The sequence below is a fragment of the Balaenoptera borealis genome, assembly GCF_965194805.1.
Source record: "Balaenoptera borealis genome assembly, chromosome: 6".
Taxonomy (NCBI): domain Eukaryota; kingdom Metazoa; phylum Chordata; class Mammalia; order Artiodactyla; family Balaenopteridae; genus Balaenoptera; species Balaenoptera borealis.
Window position 1 is genome coordinate 21,079,442 of NC_138863.1, and position 20,959 is coordinate 21,100,400.

Genomic DNA, 20,959 nt, shown 5'->3' on the forward strand with positions numbered 1-20,959 from the left:
ATCTCTTCTCTAAATGTTTGATAGAATTCACCTGTGAAGCCACCTGGTCCTGGACTTCTGTTGGAAGATTTTTAATCACAGTTTCAATTTCATTACTTGTGATTGATCTGTTCATATTTTCTATTTCTTCCTGGTTCAGTCTTGGAAGGTTATACCTTTCTAAGAATTTGTCCATTTCTTCCAGGTTGTCCATTTTATTGGCATAGAGCTGCTTGTAGTAGTCTCTTAGGATGCTTTGTATTTCTGCAGTGTCTGTTGTAACTTCTCCTTTTTCATTTCTAATTTTATTGATTTGAGTCCTCTCCCTCTTTTTCTTGATGAGTCTGGCTAATGGTTTATCAATTTTGTTTATCTTCTCAAAGAACCAGCTTTTAGTTTTATTGATCTTTGCTATTGTTTTCTTTGTTTCTATTTCATTTATTTCTGCTCTGATCTTTATGATTTCTTTCCTTCTGCTAACTTTGGGTTTTCTTTGTTCTTCTTTCTCTAGTTCCTTTAGGTGTAAGGTTAGATAGTTTATTTGAGATTTTTCTTGTTTCTTGAGGTAGGCTTGTATAGCTATAAACTTCTCTCTTAGAACTGCTTTTGCTGTATCCCATAGGTTTTGGATCATCGTGTTTTCATTGTCATTTGTCTCTAGGTATTTTTTGATTTCCTCTTTCATTTCTTCAGTGATCTCTTGGTTATTTAGTAACGTATTGTTTAGCCTCCATGTGTTTGTGTTTTTTATGTTTTTTTCCCGTAATTCATTTCTAATCTCATAGTGTTGTGGTCAGAAAAGATGCTTGATATGATTTCAATTTTCTTAAATTTACTGAGGCTTGATTTGTGACCCAAGATGTGATCTATCCTGGAGAATGTTCCGTGCGCACTTGAGAAGAAAGTGTAATCTGCTGTTTTTGGATGGAATGTCCTATAAATATTAATTAAATCTATCTGGTCTATTGTGTCATTTAAAGCTTCTGTTTCCTTATTTATTTTCATTTTGTATGACCTGTCCATTGGTGTAAGTGAGGTGTTAAAGTCCCACACTATTATCGTGTTACCGTCGATTTCCTCTTTTATAGCTGTTAGCAGTTGCCTTATGTATTGAGGTGCTCCTATGTTGGGTGCATAAATATTTACAATTGTTATATCTTCTTCTTGGATTGATCCCTTGATCATTATGTAGTGTCCTTCCTTGCCTCTTGTAACATTCTTTATTTTAAAGTCTATTTTATCTGATATGAGTATTGCTACTCCAGCTTTCTTTTGATTTCCATTTGCATGGAATATCTTTTTCCATCCCCTCACTTTCAGTCTGTATGTGTCCCTAGGTCTAAAGTGGGTCTCTTGTAGACAGCATATATATGGGTCTTGTTTTTGTGTCCATTCAGCAAGCCTGTGTCTTTTGGTTGGAGCATTTAATCCATTCATGTTTAAGGTAATTATTGATATGTATGTTCCTGTGACCATTTTCTTAATTGTTTTGGGTTTGTTTTTGTAGGTCCTTTTCTTCTCTTGTGTTTCCCACTTAGAGAAGTTCCTTTAGCATTTGTTGTAGAGCTGGTTTGGTGGTGCTGAATTCTCTTAACTTTTGCTTGTCTGTAAAGCTTTTGATTTCTCCATGGAATCTAAATGAGATCCTTGCCGGGTAGAGTAATCTTGGTTGTAGGTTCTTCCCTTTCATCACGTTAAGTATATCCTGCCACTCCCTTCTGACTTGTAGAGTTTCTGCTGAGAAATCAGCTGTTAACCTTATGGGAGTTCCCTTGTATGTTATTTGTTGTTTTTCCCTTGCTGCTTTCAATAATTTTTCTTTGTCTTTAATTTTTGTCAGTTTGATTACTATGTGTCTTGGCGTGTTTCTCCTTGGGTTTATCCTGTATGGGACTCGCTGCGCTTCCTGGACTTGGGTGGCTATTTCCTTTCCCATGTTGGGGAAGTTTTCGACTATAATCTCTTCAAGTATTTTCTCTGGTCCCTTCTCTCTCTCTTCTCCTTCTGCGACGCCTATAATGCGAATGTTGTTGTGTTTAATGTTGTCCTTGAGGTCTCTTAGGCTGTCTTCATTTCTTTTCATTCTTTTTTCTTTAGTCTGTTCCGCAGCAGTGAATTCCACCATTCTGTCTTCCAGGTCACTTATCCGTTCTTCTGCCTCAGTTATTCTGCTATTGATTCCTTCCAGTGTAGTTTTCTTTTCAGTTATTGTATTGTATTGTATTGTTCGTCTCTGTTTGTTTGTTCTTTAGTTCTTCTAGGTCTTTGTTAAACATTTCTTGCATCTTCTCGATCTTTGCCTCTATTCTTTTTCCGAGGTCCTGGATCATCTTCACTATCATTATTCTGAATTCTTTTTCTGGAAGTTTGCCTATCTCCACTTCATTTAGTTGTTTTTCTGGGGTTTTATCTTGTTCCATCATCTGGTACATAGCCCTCTGCCTTTTCATCTTGTCTCTCTTTCTGTGAATGTGGTTTTTGTTCCACAGGCTGCAGGATTGTAGTTCTTCTTGCTTCTGCTGTCTGCCCTCTGGTGGATGAGGCTATCTAAGAGGCTTATGTAAGTTTCCTGATGGGAGGGACTGGTGGCGGGTAGAGCTGACTGTTGCACTGGTGGGCAGAGCTCAGTAAAACTTTAATCTGCTTGACTGCTGATGGGTGGGGCTGGGTTCCCACCCTGTTGGTTGTTTGGCCTGAGGCGACCCAGCCCTGGCGCCTACAGGCTTTTTGGTGGGGCTAATGGTGGAGGGCTCACGCCAAGGAGTACTTCCCAGAACTTCTGCTGCCAGTGTCCTTGTCCCCATGGTGAGCCACAGCCACCCCCTGCCTCTGCAGGAGACCCTCCAACCCTAGCAGGTAGGTATGGTTCAGTCTCCTATGGGGTCACTGCTCCTTCCCCCTGGGTCCCGATGTGCACACTACTTTGTGTGTGCCCTCCAAGAGTGGAGTCTCTGTTTCCCCCAGTCCTGTCGAAGTCCTGCAATCAAATCCCACTAGGCTTCAAAATCTGATTCTCTATGAATTCCTCCTCCCATTGCCGGACCCCCAGGTTGGGAAGCCTGACGTGGGGCTCAGAACCTTCACTCCAGTGGGTGGACTTCTGTGGTATAAGTGTTCTCTAGTCTGTGAGTCACCTACCCAGCAGTTATGGGATTTGATTTTACTGTGATTGCGCCCCTCCTACCATCTCATTGTGGCTTCTCCTTTGTCTTTGGATGTGGGGTATCTTTTTTGGTGAGTTCCAGTGTCTTCCTGTCGATGATTGTCCAGCAACTAGTTGTGATTCTGGTGTTCTCACAAGAGGGAGTGAGAGCATGTCCTTCTACTCCGCCATCTTGTTTCCTCCATCCACATTTGTTTTTAACACTACCAGGCGCTTGGCTCAAAAGTGTCACCCTGTGGTTAATTGTGGAACACCAGCCTGTCTGAGCAGCGCCTTCTTGGATTTCCAAGATCTGGCTGCATAGCTTCAACTTGAGCTGTAGTTTCCTCTCTTAGGATTTCTTCTGCACTCCTGGTTTACAAGGGTTTCACTTCACCAAGTAGCTGTTGATTGAAATAAGACCAACTGGCAGGAAGGTTTGAAATCATATTCAAAAAAAGCCTATTAGATCAAAAGCTAGGGATTATCCAGCCTTTGTTTTGAGACAGTTATCTAAAGGGATACTTAAATCTCCGGTTCTCTAAAGGGATCCTTTGAATCTTGTCTTGTGGATAGTGCTATTTTTGATTTGTATGGCGAACAAAGCCATCTGCTGGTTAGTGTCAGCTTTTGCCCAGCTGTGCCCCATTGAGTGAGTGGCACATCTGCACTTCACCCTAGTGGGAGTCAGATTGTGGGGACCTGCCAAGTCCCGATGCTGTCAACATCAGCACTGCATTTCTGGGAGTCTCCTGACTCCTCCTCTGCCCTCCCACCTGGTTCCATCTGCAGCCTCCAAACTTGCTCTCCTGGAGGCTGTCAGTTCTCTAAAAGGAAACACCTTGAAAACCCCCTCTGATTGAGGCCACTTTGCTGAGGTTACTAACAACCTTTCTGCTTATTGCTTCCTTGCATCCTCTCCCCCTGCTTATTTTGTCCTTTACTGTCCATTCCTGCAGAGCTCTTGGTGAACTCTCTCTTTCCATGAGTTATAGATTTTAGGGTCTGCTGGAGTCCCAACTGCCTGGGTTCAAATTCCAGCTTCTACCACTTACTTGCTCTTGTGACAGCTTTGAGACAATTGAGGAATTTGAGTATGGATTGGGTATTAGTAGGTAATGTCAGAGAATTACTGGTCATTTTGTTAGATGTGCTAATGGCTTGGCAGTTACATTTTTCTAAAATACCTTTACCCATTAGGGAAGAAATGTTGGTATTGGGATTTGCCTTAAAATACTCCAGTTTAGAAGAAAATGGTGGTGGTGGGGGGGGAAGCAGGTGAAACCACATTGGAAGTGTGGTAATAATTGTTTAAGCAAGGTGACAGATACATTATATGTTATATGACTAATCCTACTGTGCTCTCTACCTTTGGATAAGTTTAGGAATTCCCAAAATAAAAAATTGTAAAATAAAAATGGTCTCATTAATTATTTGGGTAGAGGGTAACATGGACAAGAGTTAGTTGGTTATAAATAAAGGTTATTTGGGAGAAACAGGAGGGAATTTGCACTGGACAGCTGGTGGTTTATGGGAGTTCACAGGTGTGGCAGAGGGCACAGAAGCCCAGATTCAAAATGGAATATGTATTTAGTGGTACGAAGCCATTGCTTCTTAAACTGAATTCTACCCTGCAGACCCTGGACATAACCCATATGCTCCTGGCCAGCCTCCCACACTGGCTTAGTCAATATTGCCAATTAGTCAGCTCCAGCACAAGTCAGCTGAGTAAACATGGAGGCTTGCCAGAGATGGACTCTAGTCCAATTATTCTGGTAGGATTGATGTACTTGAGTTCATGTATTGAATGGGAAAATGATATCCAGTTAGTAAATGTGGAACAACTCAAACAAATCAGCAAAGTAAAAACAATATTCCTGGTTTCACTTGCATATTTTGGATCATTCAGTTTCTTCTTTCATCTGTCCTGACTGAAGCACAAATTTATTTAGAGTTTATAGTTCTAAGTGTGACTCAACAGAGTCACCTTCTTTCAAATGCTAATAATTATCATGGACTTAAATAGCAAAGATTTTAAAAAAGTCATTTCTATGGGTGATTCAGAGTAGATGTTATTCAGAATTCCTTACCCTGTAATTTTAATGTTCTGAAGTAAGAGCTGTATATCAAAGCTTGTTTTGTTAGATTTCTTCAGCTTCTTGTTTTCAGATGAACCAAGAGGAATAGTCTGTTTCTTCCTGGAGGAAGATTCACCTGTAAGGCATTGAGTCTGGATTTGGTGTTAGTGGGATTGACTGTGGAGGGGAGGGAGAAGAGATGGAGCAACCTTCTCCTATATTGTTGGGATGGAGATTAGGGGACCTGGGAGGGTGGATGCCTTTATCTGATTCTTTTTAATTAGTTCTTACTATTTTACTTGGAGGAATGAAACTGCAGAGATTTCAGTGGAATACAGAAGAGCAGATTTTGATGAGCTAGCAAAGTGTGTGAGTGTGTCTGTGAGTGTGTGTGTGTGTGTGTGTGTGTGTGTGTGTGTGTGTGTAGGAATGGGCCTTGTAGTTGGCTTATGAGCTCATACTGGAGAGTAGAAATACAATGCCCACAAAGTTAAACTATAGAATCAATATGTGATAGATAATAATAGGTAGCATTTATTGAGCTAGTACTATATGCCAGACACAGCCAAGCACCTTCCACGCATGATCTTATTTTTAACCTTACGAAAACCACATGAGGTAGATTTCATCAGTACCAGCGTTTTACAATGAGGAAACTGGTACAAACAGATCAAGTAACTTGTTTAAGATCTCAGTTAGCAAATGGCAGAAGTGGGATTTGAACTAAAGGAGTTTAGTTTTAGAGCCTGTGACCAATGCAGTATACTGAGAAAGACCAGAACCAAGACATCAAGAAATAATTTTGAAACAACTTTAATGGAACTATTTGAACACATGTTAAAGTAAAGAGAATTATATAGTAATATCCACTCCCCAGCTTTAACGATGATCTATATTTTTCCAAATCTGTCTTTCTCCCCTACTTGATTTTTAAGTATTTTAGGGTAAATTCCAAATGTCCTGCCATTTCACAGAAAGTTAATTTTAATCTGACTGAAAATATTAATGTGAACAGAAAAACATACATCACTGTCAAAAGTGGGAGAGTGATCCACTGTGGTAGCGTAGGAAAAACCCATGTGGCCACCAACAGTAGTGCCCACCTACCACTAGCCATAAGGCACATGCCCCATCCAAGGGCTACAAATGTTCACTTTGCTTGGCATATACATCCCTGTTTTGCAGAAGGATGCATCAGACTCTCAGTGCTAAATTCATTAAACCATCTCCCTTTCCTCCAAAACCATGTCCAAAAATAAATTCAAAAATTTGATTTTTCTGGGCAGCTTTGCTAAAGGGAGCTAATGGGCTGCTCTGGCCCATAGGAACTTTCAGCCAGCTTGGGAGTTTTATTAATTAATTAATTAATTAATTAAATTAATTTTATTTTTGGCTGCGTTGGGTCTTCGTTGCTGCACGCGGGCTTTCTCTAATTGCGGCAAGCAGGGGCTACTCTTCGTTGCGGTGTGTGGGCTTCTCATTGCGGTGGCTTCTCTTGTTGCAGAGCATGGCTCTAGGCGTGCAGGCTTCAGTAGTTGCAGCACACGGGCTCAGTAGTTGTGGCTCGCAGGCCCTAGAGTGCACAGGTTTCAGTAGTTGTGGCGCACGGGCTTAGTTGCTCCATGGCACGTGGGATCTTCCTGGACCACGGATTGAACCCATGTCCCCTGCATTGGCAGGCAGATTCCCAACCACTATACCACCAGGGAAGTCCCATGCTTGAGAGTTTTATGTAAGTCTAGACAACATCCTTCAATTTCTGGTGAGTTTGTGAACATAATTCAGCATCCTTGAATTCTGAGAACTCTGGACAGCTGGATAACAAGTTTGAGTTTCTACACCTGCAAACAGGTTTGAGTTACTAGACCTGGAGCGCCAGCCTACTGGCAGTGAGAATTGTTTATTACACTTCCTGCCTGGTTTTAATCATTTGCCTTGGCTGCCCTAACTTAGCAGCCTCAGTCCTTCTTTATATCACCTACCATGATGCTATACAAATTCAAATTTTCCAAATTCAAGTATGTTTGAGAAAATATCCAGACTATATCAAGATCAAGTAGAATTAAATTAATACACTATAACTGGGAAAACATCAAGATATGACACATTTAAATCCTGCCTGGAAAGATCAAGTGGAAACTTTGCTGTTGATTTGTATATATTTTTGGATTGTCTAAGTTTTTTGGAGTCAATTTCTAAAAGACATCTTTGGTTTACAAACATAACACACTTCAAATGTAGTTTATTTCAATTTAAAGCACATGTTTTATATCATATTTACATGAAACTTTAGCTTGTTAGTTTTAGTGCAGAAATACAAATTCTTGTATGGAATTCAAAATGCCATGTCTCAAATTTAAAATTTTTAGTCTGGAGTAACTGTACTGAAGAGAAAAAAAGAAAATTGCATTCTTGAAAATTCAGGTAAACATTAAAATTTTAAATTGCATTATGTAATAGGTTTTAAATATGTTTTGAAATTCAGAAAGTATTTTATACAGAATCTTCAAATTTGGAATGCTTTAGAAAAACAATTAAATTTATAAATAGTTATTTTATCAGAGAGGATGGGGGAGAGGATAATTGATTTGACTCTCACTTGCCTAGAGCATGGACTTTTGCTGTTAGGCATATTTTATTTATTTTTATTTTTATTTGTTAATTAATTAATTAATATATTTATTTATTTATGTCTGCATTGGGTCTTTGCTGCTGCGCATGGGCTTCTCTAGTTGTGGTGAGCGGGGGCTACTCTTCGTTGCGGTGTGTGGGCTTCTCATTGCAGTGGCTTCTCTTGTTGGGAGCATGGGCTCTAGGCACGCAGGCTTCAGTAGTTGTGGCTCATGGGCTCTAGAGTGCAGGCTTAGTTGCTCCACGGCATGTAGGATCTTCCCAGACCAGGGCTCAAACCCGTGTCCCCTGCATTGGCAGGCGGATTCTTAACCACTGCGCCACCAGGGAAGTCCCTGTTAGGCATATTTTACTTCGACAGTTGAAGGTCCTGGTATCTTAACTGTTTCATGGGTTTTGGACTATTCCTTTAACTTCAAATTTAAATTTCTCTTATGGAATTTCAGACTATGCTCGGTAATAGTGGTGGAGTGGTCGTAGGGGTAAAGGGTGTTATTTGTTTAAATATAGCTTAATTCACATAGCATTTAGCTTCAAACGAATATATTTACACTGTTACTCTGTCTTTCTTGTCACCAAACACCAGACACATTAAAGCAAAGTATTCAGATGCAGTTCTTCATGTTTTTACCAATAAAAGATGAATGTTTTTCATCAAGTATTTAAAAAAATTGTTTGTTTGGAGTGTGCCTTTCCAAATCATTTTGGAGATCCTGAAATATCTGAACATTATTTTTATTTCAAAAAATTTTTCAGGCTGTATTAATCACAATACTCCAAACTCCTTTTGAAGGAAAATATCCTTTAGTTGTAAACAGAAATTACTTGCCCCGTTTAAATGAGTTGCTTATAGTTATACATAATTTTGTTATCTATTCAGTATCTACTTGACTAGGATGCTTGATTTTATTTTATTTATTTATTTTTTTATTTTAAATTTATTTATTTATTTATGGCTGTGTTGGGTTTTCGTTTCTGTGCGAGGGCTTTCTCTAGCTGTGGCAAGCAGGGGCCACTCTTCATCGCGGTGCACGGGCCTCTCACTATCGCGGCCTCTCTTGTTGCCGAGCACAGGCTCCAGACGCGCAGGCTCAGTAGTTGTGGCTCACGGGCCCAGTTGCTCCGCGGCATGTGGGATCTTCCCGGGCCAGGGCTCGAACCCATGTCGCCTGCATTGGCAGGCGGATTCTCAACCACTGCACCACCAGGGAAGCCCCAGGATGCTTGATTTTAAATACAGAGTTTTACCTGACTTGCCTTGTGTAATCTAAATTTACTCTGAGGACAGAGTTACAATGTTTTGATAATATCCAGTTACTCAAAACCGGGAGGCTCCTACAGTAGAGGGTTAATTTTTTTTCTTTTTCTTTGTTTTTTTTTTTGGGGGGCTGCTGTGTGGCTTGTGGGATCTTAGTTCCCCAACCAGGGATTGAACCTGGGCCCTGGGCAGTGAAAGCACGGAGTCCTAACCACTGGACTGCCAGGGAATCTCCAGTAGAGGGTTAATTTTAATATAACAGACTGCCTCCAAAGAAGAGGATTTTTTTAAAAAACTCATTTTAAAAAACGGAGGTGAAATTGACGTAACATGAAATTAACCACTTTTAAATGAACGATTCAGTGGCATTTAGTATATCACAGTGCTCTGCAACCACCACCTCTATCCAGTTCCAAAATATTCCCAAAGGGAAACTCTATATTTATTAATCAGTTGCTCCCCATTTCTCCTCCCTGCAGCCCTGGCAACAACCAGGTGGAGTTCTATCCCTATGGATTTACCCACTCGGGATATGTCATGTAAATGGAATCATACAACATGTGACCGTTTGTGTCTGGCCTTTTTCACCTACCATAAGTTTTTGAGGTTCATCCAAATTGCAGCATGTATTTTTAATCAATTTAATATAGGTGGGATTGCCTCCACTGTTGGACAGAATTCTCTGAGCCTTGATTTCTAGAATGTTCCCTCCTAACAGCAGAAGGATTTTGTGATAATGCCTGGAGGACTTAATATATTTTACCACAGTAAAATAAAGGAAGGAAAAAAATAAAGATCAGCCTATCTTATTTTGAAGTAATAAAAGAATTCCTGGCATTTCCAGAGGAAGGAAATTCTGAGCTCGTGGAACAACCACAGGGATGGATTTAGGTCTAGGGGCTGCTGGGCAGCAGGTGCTATGACGTGCCACGCAGAGCCTCCCTCAGGAGGAAGGGAGTTACTGGGCTGGCTACTAGAAGTGCTGCCAGCAGACAGCCCTCAGCTGTCAGACCCCTGCTGGACAACCTCAGCTGAAGAGAGCTGCCCTAGCCAAGGTCATGTTCCCTTCCCAGGTGGCCCTCATCCAGAGGTTGATTATCATGGGAGTAGAAAGGCTCAGCCCTGTCTTACCAACCCAAACAGCTCAGCCATGAAGTTCCCCTAGGGCTGGCTGAAGCCCAGCCCTTCTCCCTTTTCTTCCCTTCCCTTCCACAGGTGTTGATTCCATGAGTGCTTCCCACTAGGCCTCCTGTAAGCCACGAGTGCTCCCTAGTAGGCTTCCTGCAAGCCATAAGTGCTCACCTGTAGACCTCCTATACCTGGGTGCTCCCCACTAGACCTCCTGTAAGCTGTGAGTACTCCCCACTAGACCTCCTGTAAGCCACAAATAATTCCTGCTAACCTTCTGTAAGCTCACTCCATCTCAGAGTCTGCTTCCCTGGAAACCCAGTGCATGATTCCAGATTTCTTGCATGGTTACATGAGGTGTTGCAATGGAGGAATGAAGGCCTGCACCTCCTCTAAACTGAGAAGCTTTGCTTTTTTCCTACTGGAGACTTGCTATTGTACCAGAGGTCTTCTCTCCCAAGTTAAAAAAATTTTTTCCTCTCAAGGTCTTTAAAGCAACCTCTCTTCTGGGTATCGGGGGTGGGGAGCAATGAAGGATTTTGCCTTTATTTTCAAGTCTTACTTTCCCCTGGAAATCATTCTCCCATCTGGCCAAGATGTGCATGTTCAAGGGTTCTTTCATCTTGTCAAGGACATCAGTGACGCCAGGAATCATGAAGGGGATATACTCAAATTTTGGGTTAAACTGTTATACCAGTTCTTCATGTTTATCATACGTTTTCTAGAGGCAGGAAACCATCAATGTTTAATATGAACCGGGCAAGGGTGGGTCTCCCTTGGACTGAGGAGTCCTTATGATCAAAGTAGCCTGTGGACAAGAAACAGGACACGTCATCTTCTTACGGGGTGTACAGGAAAGAAGTAAGAGATAAGGAGGGTGGCTCCACGTAAAATTCCTACCCGAAGTGACAAAGGCCTTTCTAGATTGGAAACAGCTCAGGCAGAGCTAATGCAGGGTTTAGCAAGGGAAGGGAGAGTGGAGTTTACAGACTTAGGTAGCAAACTTTACAGTCAAATGAAAGGACCCTCTTGGCATATACTTAAAAGAGCCAGAGCTTTGGCCAAGTAGAGCATTAAGCATCTATCGCTTTGTTGAGGGTTTGACTCTTTCCCAGTCTAAGCACTGGCATGTGGTGCTATTGCATGTTGGAGGGGCGGAGGACCACCTTCCTTCAGGTACAACTCACTGCCAGTGCTCTTCTGGTACCGGCCTCTCTCCTTCCTGCTCCATCTTCTCTGTTCCAGCTTGTCCCCATTCCCTGCTCCTCACACTCATACTTGGCCTCCATCGTTACGCAGAACAATGTAGTTCTCTTTTTTCCCCCTCTTCTACCCCCTTTATCAGAGGGAATCTTTACACAGTCCAAATGGCCTATCAACACCTTTCACTAAACTAAGTTCTTTCCCTGGGAAATTGCACGCCCACCTTCGAATTTATGTCATCCAGCTTTTCCATGGTAGATTTATTTAAGTCGATAAAAAGCAAAATAAAATAATGAAGTGTAAAACCAAAAACGCTTCCATTTTAATCATTTATTTAAATTATTCCTTTTAGATAAGTCAGGAAATACAGGTAATAGCCTCTGCTCTTTTCCATGGTTTTCAAGCTAATAAATCAAGTAGCAATGCTTAATAAGATCAAATGAAAGAGTTAGACAGTAATTGTGCAGTTTGGCCCATGCTAGTCAAGAGGAGGGAGGGCTTACTGCTCAATTTAGCAGCGCCCTGACAGGTTTAGAGTTTAGCCTCGAGCCAGTTTAAACCTCCAATCTGAGTATTGCAGTGGCCCTTTACGATCTCAGTCTGCACAGGCTTTGTCGCTGCAGCAACTTTCCCTGTGTTGAGTGAAAGAAAGCTTTCTAACCTATGTCAGATCCTTAGTCCCATCTCCGAAGAAACTGCAGTTCGTTTACAACGGAAGCCCATGAGATGGCAGCATGGAGAATTACAGGAGGGTTTATAGGGGAAGATTTACCTGGTCCTTTTACATTTGTAGAACTTGCATGGAAAATTTCCAGCGTTTTGGCCTGTTTCTGCATCCCTGTGAGTGTTATGGAGAAAGAAGTAATATAAATGAGTGGGAAACTAAAAACCCATTGGCATAATTCTTGTTGTCTGTTAACATTCATATTGGTAGGATCTGGGTGTAAATTGGGACAAACCTTTAGGGGCCTTTCATAGCAAATATGAATGGTGGTAATGTTTTCTCCATTATTATAGTTTTTGATGCATGTCTCTTATTTTAAAACTTTGTGTCACCTTGTGTAGAGCAGATGCTTAATAAATGTTTATGAAGGTGAGTTAAATTGAATTAGGAATAACTGTGGCATGATTAATGGGTCTGGGTTTATGTTTAATTTAGTTAGGTAGAATGTAGAGAGACTTTGGAGAATGTAGAATTCTTGGGATTGTAGGGGGAGGTGGTTTTCCAGAGGTTGGGAGAAGGTCCGATTCCAGATCACATCTGAAGATGTGAGAACTGAGGCTCTTCTGGGCATCTGAAAAGTGTTGTTGTAGCGGGATAGTTAGCTATGACGGTAGAGTTAGATAAACGTATAGTTAGATGTGGGAATATTGTCAGAGGGAGCAGTATAATTAGCTATGGAGTATAGTTAGGCATGGCAGGATAGTTAGCTATGGGGGTATAGTTAGTAAAGGTATGACAGTATAGTTAGTTATGGGAGTATAGCTAACTCCCATAGGAGTTAGGCGTGGCAGTATCATTAGGTATGGCAGCCTAGTTAGGCATGGCAGTATTGTTAAACATGGGAAAGTCGGGAGTGAAGTAAGGAAGGGCACGTTGCAGGAATCAAAATGATGGGTGCATTGCAGCACAGATGGACATTTCAGTTTCATAATTTTCCAGTTTTTACTCTTGGTAGTGCTCTGAAGCTGACTACTGCTTATTTTTCATCTTTGATTCCAGCAGAGGTTGAGCACAGTGCTGTGTTTATAAAGTTGACACCCAATAAGTATTTGCTAAGTTGAATAATTTTGGGTGGTCACAATTAGCTGTGTAACGTGATGGGTTAGAAACCGACTAAAGTACATATGTTTTATTAACAACAATGATCATAGCTAGCATTTACAGGGTGCTTGCTTCCCATTTTTCATGAAACTGTACGAAGTGCTTTATGTGATTATCTCACCTAATCCTGACTGCAGCCACAGGGGGGCAGTGTGATATCAGAGCCCCTGCTCTCAACAGCCTTGCCACTGGTTCTCAAACATGGTATATGTATTGGTTTGCTGGGGCTGCCATAACAAATACCACACTGGTGGCTTAAACAACAGAAATATATTTTCTCATAGTTTTGGAAGCTAGAAGTCCGAGATCAAGGTGTCAGCAGGGTTGATTTTATTCTGAGGTTGGCTCATAGATGGCTGTCTTCTCCCTTTGTCTTCATATGGTCTTCAGTCTGTGTCTGTGTCCTAATCTCCTATTCTTATAAGGAGACCAATCATGTTGGATAAATGCCCTCATTTAACCTTAATTACCTCTTTATAGGCCCTATCTTCAAGTACAGCCACATTCTGAGGTACTAGAGGTTAGGACTTCAACAAAGGAATTTTGGAGCAGACATAATTCAGTCTATAACAGTGTGCTTCAGAATTCCCAAGCCTTGGGAGCAGGGCCAGGACTAGGGTGAGGGAAGTGAGGGGCTAGGGTGGAACTCTTAAGGGCCTGCTTGCTCTCAGTGTTGCACAGGTGCAGGGTCTGACCCCAGAGTGAGCACCCCCTTGACTGCTGCACCCCAAGCACCTCATTAGCTGCACCTTAGTCCCAGCCCTGCTTGGCAGCCTGATCAAATGGCAGATTCTGGGGCCCCAACCCCAGAGCTTACAATTCAGATGATCTCAACTAGGGTCTAGGAGTCTGGAGTTTCAGTAGGCACCCCTAGGGATTCTAATGCAGGAGTTTAAGATCACCCTTTGAGAAACTCTGCCTGTGCCACAGCCTCATGTGAGAGTTCCTCTACAGCCAGTAAAATAATTTCTGTTTTTCTCTTTGGTTTTGGGAGTAGAATTGCTGAACTCATCACTTACCCATCTGCATTTTCAGGGACTGCAGTGGGATACTGAAGTCCCTCTGGCAGACAGCTCCTGTGCTCTGAGTTTCTGTGCATTGGACCTGACGGAACCATGGATTGGCTCTTCTTTGTGCAGCCCTTTCTGTCCATTCCATATGGCACACACGACCATGCTTGGACCAGTGCATCAGCAGCTGCCACTGCTGAGTGTAGTTGGCATATGTTTTTCCTTGCCAGCATCCATTCCCTTTTTTGGTTGCTCCATCTGATTTTCCTTAGGAAACTCTCCCACTCTTAGTACAATTGGCTTACTTTTTCTGTCTCCCCCATTCCTCTTCACTTGAGCACTGCAGGAGTGTACATGAGACTCAGGAGGTGTATTTTTCCCTTTGAAAATTCAGGCCAATTAAAGTTGGGCCCAGGCCTGCTGATCAACTGGGAAGGAGCTATTCTCTTTCTGCTGAGATTATCAGCAGGAAAGATGGTGAAATCCAGGGCTACCAGGGGCCTGTGAGTGTCACCAACTCAGACCCAGAGAAGAAAAGAGAGTGTCTTAGTCTGTTTGGGCTACTGTAACAGACGTCCTATAGACTGGGTGGCTTTTAAACAACAGAAATTTATTTCTCACAGTTCTAGAGGCTGGGAAGGCCAAGATCAAGGCACCAGTAGATTCAATGTCTGGTGAGGGCCTGCTTCCTGGTTCATACACAGCTATCTTCTCACTGTGTCCTCACATGGCAGAAGGGGTGAGGGAGCTCTCTGGGGCCTCTTTTATAAGGGCACTAATCATATTCATGAGGGCTCCATCCTCATGACCTAATCATTTCCCAAAGGCCTCACCTTCAAATTCCATCACATTGGGGATTAGGTTTCAACATATGAATCTGGGAGAGACACAAACATTCCATCTCTAGCAGAGACCAACCCTTATTGAGTGCCTGGATCCATTTATGTTTAAAGCTAGCATCACTTCCTGAATTTTCCAGATACTTGAGCCAGTAAATTTCCTTTTATACTTAAACTAGTCTGAGTGATGTTTTTATCACTCACAATAAGTTGCTGATTAATACCCGGAGGATTATCACAGAGGTCACAAAGATCTAGACAAAAAAGTATTATACAGAGTTGACACACAGTAGGGTTAGATTCCCTTCATGTTGGGACGATAAGAATCCAGTTTTCAGGGACTTCCCTGGTGGTCCAGTGGTAAAGAATCTGCCTTACCATGTAGGGGATGTGGGTTCCATCCCTGGTCAGGGAACTGGGATCCCACATGCTGCGATGGGTAACTAAGCCTGCAAGCCACAACTACTGAGCTCGCGCGCCTCAACTAGAGAGCCCACATGCTGCAAACTACAGAGCCCACGCACCCTGGAGCCTGCACGCCACAACTACGGAGCCATGTGCTCCGAAGTCTGCGTGCCACAACTAGAGAGAAGCCCACGCGCCGCAGCGAAAGATCCTGAAAGATCCTGCATGCCTCAACGAAGATCCCACGTGCCGCAACTAAGACCTGATGCAGACAAAAATAAATAAAATAAATAAGTAAATAATAAATAAATCTTAAAAAAAAAAAGAATCCAGTTTTCTTGAAGAACCTCTCCATATGCTTTATACCTGTTCTAGCTTACTTTATGTGTTTTTATTCTCTCCAAGGGCATCCTTTTAAAAGGTTAGACATTCCTGAGTATGAAGTTATTTAGAAAATTTTGAGGACAGCCAAGATGTTTGTTGCTTAAAACTAAAGAAGGAACAAGGACTGATCATTAAGGTTTTCTCAGAGTATACATTTGGGAGGAGGGAAGGAAGTGAAATTGACCAGCAAACTATACCAAATAAAAATAGTTTGAAAATTTAGAAAGTATTTTGCATTATGGGAAACCACAGAGTGATAAAACTGAAGGATTCTCAGATGGCAGATAATATCTGTTTCTCTTCAGAGAGAAGCCAAGCAGAGAAATAGAAATAAAAATCTCACCTGATTAAATCAAACTGGATTGTTGTGCTTGGCTTGAGAGAGAACTCTTCTTTCATAATTCTCTCTCCCTCTCTCTCTCTCTTTCCCTCTCCCTCTCTCTCTCCCTCTCACTCTCTCTCTCTCTCCCTCTCTCTCTCTCTCCCTCCCTCTCTCTCTCTCCCTCCCTCTCCCTCTTTCCCTCTCCCTCTCTCCCTCTCTCTCTCTCCCTCTCTCTCTCCCTCTCTCTCTCTCTCCCCCCTCCCTCTCTCTCCCTCCTCCCCACCCCCTCTCGTCACAAGTACCCTTTTCTTGTCTTGTAAACCCCCGCAGTGGGACTGTATGGGTTTAGTTCTGAAAGCAACAGAATCTGATTCTCGTTTACTCAAGCAAAAAAAGAAAAAAAAAAAAGAAAAAAAAATGTATTGATCAACAAGTTATGGAGTAACCCACAGAATGACGGGAAAACTAAATAGCTAGAAAAACTAGATTTTGGAAAATACAGGAACAGGAAAGCTCCAGGTATAAAAACGCCCATTGCTGTTGGACCTCCTCTTCAAGATGCTGTCCCCAAAATAATTCATATCTCAACTCAAGCCATTTTCCATCTTTGGGTCCTTGCCCTTAAGTTGCAAATTTCAGGAAGAGTGTCTGGACTGGTGCATCTTGGTCACCTGCCCATCCCTTGTTGGGGGTCAGGGGCTGAGGGATGGGAGGAGTGCCTTCATTTTCTGCCCAACTCGTGGAATTGGAGGGGGGCTGTTCCTCAAAGGAAAACAGAGCTGTTACCAAAAGGAGGGCTGAGGCATACTACAGAGGCAGAAATAAGAGACCGACGGGGACTCTTGGTGGGCTTTTACATTGTTGACATCCAGTCCTCTCTCTGGACCTTTCTGGAGTCCCCTAAGAGGCATGTGGGCTGTCCATCTGGGGCCCCTTGGGGAGAGTGATAATGCTGGCCTTGGCTTGGGGTGCTGGCTTGTTTCAGAAGATGTCCTTTTTCTCTAAGGAAGACAATGGTTTTTAACTCTCTACTGGATTTGGGCAGCTCATTAACAGACTCTTCAGAAATTGGCATAATGCAAACTCTGCGTTCACTAGCTCTTTTTCTGTTTTCATACACACATTTATTCAACACATTTATTAAGTGTCTACCATGTGCCTGCACTGTTCTAAAAGTTGTGATACAGTGTATCTTTCTATTTATTAAGTCTCTGTGACAGGTCTGTACTATTTTAGATGCTGGAATATTGCAAAGAACAAAGTCCCCGTCTTCATGAATGGAACCTACATTCTGGTTCACCATTGTACCCTAGAACTGGGCTCTGTAAATACTTGTTGAATGAATAATTGAATGACACCAGCTTGTGCTATGTTGCTGCAAGCATAGCTTTTCTGTGGAATGCACTAATGATGTGATGTTGGAACTTAAGAATTTTGATTTTCTAGTTTTTCCCGTCCTGCGTATGCCTTTTCCTCCAACGCTCAGAAGTCATCAGTAAGTTCTCAAAGAAAGAGGACTTCAAACTGTACTACTTGTTTTCAAAGCAAACTCTAGAGTTTTCCGTGCCGTGGAGAAATCTGAAACTATAGGCTGGCAGTTCTGCCTTGTAAACAAACAGCTAATGGGTCTGTGAGTCACCAGTTGGCTCAGGGGACTGCCCACTCCCCTGACATCAGGTGCCCAAGGGCTCTTGGTAAATGGCAGATGTTGCTGCCAGTGGTGGGTGGTGTTGGCGTCAACTCAGGCTGCAGGAACAATCTAGCATCACTCTAAAAAAAGGAAAGCTTGCTGCTCTCTTGCTAACGAAGTCTGAAACAGGAAATGGGGGCGCCAAAATATGGTCCCAGATATCTGCAAGCTAAAGCTGCAGGGTTTGGTAGCACTGTCCTTCCTTAAGTTTCCAAAAAACAGAGAAATCATGAAGGTATTTAACTTCTGGGAAGATGAATACTTTGAAAACACATATAATAATCCTTAGAAAACTAATAAATAGAATACTCACATCAGTTAAAAAGAATGAGGTAGTATTATGTGTACTAATAAGGCTAGATCTCCAAGACATATTATTAAGTGGAAAAAGCCTGCAGGTAGATGAAGGCGTACCTTGTATATTAAAACCAAACTCACTACCAAAAATGACAACACAGGGATTCCCCTGGCGGTCCAGTGGTTAAGACTCCGCACTTCCACTGCAGGGGGCGCTGGTTCAATCCCTGGTCAGGGAACTAAGATCCTGCATGCCGCGTGGTGCAGCCAGAAAAAAATGACAACATACACAATGATGCTATGTATACATCACGGGGCACATATGTGTATGCGTGTCCAGAAAAAGGTTTGTAGCATACTGAAAAAGGTTTGTAGCATACGTTTGTAGCATACGGTTACCCTGAGGAGGCTAGAAAGGAGACAGGACTGTGGATTGTGATCAGAGGGAAACTTAATTGTAATATTTCAGTTTTTTAGAGGAACGTTTCATTTATAAGTTTTAACACTTAACATTAATTTTAAAAGCAAATATTAATAAGCTGTTAGAGCAGGCAAACACTACATGTGATCCTTAGTAAAGCAGAGCATTAACGTCCTGAGCAAGTTCGTTATATAGACATGGTTCTATGGCCTTCCAGAAATATCCTGTCTGAAACTGACCACATGAAAGATGCCCACACATGGCAGAGGTACAAACGTGAAAAGAAATACTGTCATATGTAAGCCAAGTAGTACTGGAACTGACATTTGCTCAACAGGCCTATACTATTTGGATTTAGTCAACTGTGTTGAATTCTGCTATTTCTATAGTACTTGATGGCTTTCAAATGATCTCATTTGAGTCTCACAACTTTCTAGTCAGTAGGGCTCAACTCATCATCTCCATTTCACAAATTAGAAAACTGAGGTTTAGAAAAATTAAGTGACTTGTCTAAGATCAAGGTTAGTAAAGGGGCAGAGTACCTGTATTTTCCAGGAGCTGAATGCCTTCTCTAATTTCTCCCTTTTCAACAAATCCAGCTCCAATAGTTAACAGAAGCTGTCAGACCCTAGCTTTCATCCTCTTGCTGGCAGCCCCCTTGGCCCACTTTCTACTTGAACCTAGGTAGGTGAACTCAAATCCAAAATCCAATTTCAGAACATAGTACATAGTACTCCATCCTGGCACAGTTGGAAGTGATAAATGACACGGTGCTGGGCTTGATACCACAGCCCTGTGCTGCCTGGTGACAGCTGGTACTCTGTCATGTCCTCTCAACTTTTCATGATGGGTCCATATCCTGTCTCCCCAGCTAAGTCAGAGCCCTCGGGGACCTTCTCTTATCCTTCCTTAACTCTCAGTAGCCAGCCTCTCAATGAATATGCACTTGATAAGTTCCTTCAGCCTCATAATGTAACCAGAACAGGATAAACTTACGTGTTGTAACACACTTTCAAATGAACACACTGCCCGTGAGAATTGACACTTCTTGCTCTTCCTCCTCACGCCTCCAACCTGCCTGTCCCACGTCCTTTATCACAATCAGTGACAGCTCGACTTTCACAGCTTGTAAGCCCCAAACCTTGGACTCCCTCCTCTCTTTCTTTTATACTTTACTTCCAATCTGTTATAAGTCTCGTTGGCTCTGTCTTCAAATTCCATTCAGAGTCCCGCCATTTCTGCCCACCTCTAACTGCTTCCTCCCTGGTCCAAATCATGGTCATCTGGGTCATTAGAATGGCCTCCATTTGCCTCTCCCTAAAACAGCCCTTGACACCCAATTGCTTCTCAAGACAGCAACCAATGGACCCTAGGGCCATCTAGGTCGACCACTTCTCTCCTTCTACTCGAAAACCTCCAAAGGTTTGCTCAGCTCACATGGAATAAAATCCAGAGTCCTTGCCATGTCCCCAAAGGTCCCACATTCTATCATCTCCTATTACTCTTCCTCCTGGCCCATTCCTCTCTAGGGCCCCTGGAATCCCTGCTCTTTCTCAGGCACCTTACTGTTTATTCTCTCTTCTCTGGGGTTTTGCACATGGCTTTCACTCTTCCTGAATTGCTCTTCCCCTTGGAATCAGGGCTAGCTTGCTCATCATCTTTAAGTCTTTGCTTAAGTGTCACCATATAGGTAGGTCTTCCCTGATCACCCCATTTAAAACTGCAGCCACCACCCCTCTCCCCAGCACACACGCATACACACACACACACACACACACACACAACTTCCTGGCACTTCTTATCCCCTTCCCTGCCTTATTTTTCTCCATAGTACATACCACTTTCTAACGCACTCAATAATGTATTGTTTCGTTTGTGGAACTTCCCTACTAGGATGTTTGCTCCAAGAAAGTAGGGATTTTTGTTTCTTTTGTTCATTGCTGTATTCCCAGAGCCTAAAACATGCCTGGCACATAACAGATGTTCAGTAAATATTTGTTGAATAAATCAGATTGACAAAGATGAAAATTCCATAGTATTGGTGGGGATTTAGGGAAACATCCTTTCATATGTTGCCGGTCAGAGTGTAAACTGGAATTACCTCTTTGGAGGGCAATTTGGCAAGATCCATCAAAATTTAAAAAGGCATCTTACCTATGATCCAGAAAGTCAGCTGCCAAATATTTATTCAAGGGATACACATGTCCAAACACATAGTGCAAGGATATTCATTGCAGCATTATTTTAATATCAAAAGGCTGGAATGAACTTAAATGTCCATTCATAAGGATCTGGTTAAAATAACATAAGGGCATCAACTACATAAATGCAAAGAACGATAGAGGAA

At 42.2% G+C, this 20,959-nt stretch overlaps 1 protein-coding gene across 1 annotated transcript in view; it reads left to right on the plus strand.

The window, feature by feature from the left end:
- The window catches only part of MREG (melanoregulin), a 113,606-nt gene that overhangs the window by 27,615 nt on the left and 65,032 nt on the right, over positions 1–20,959 (plus strand). The window lies entirely within an intron of this gene.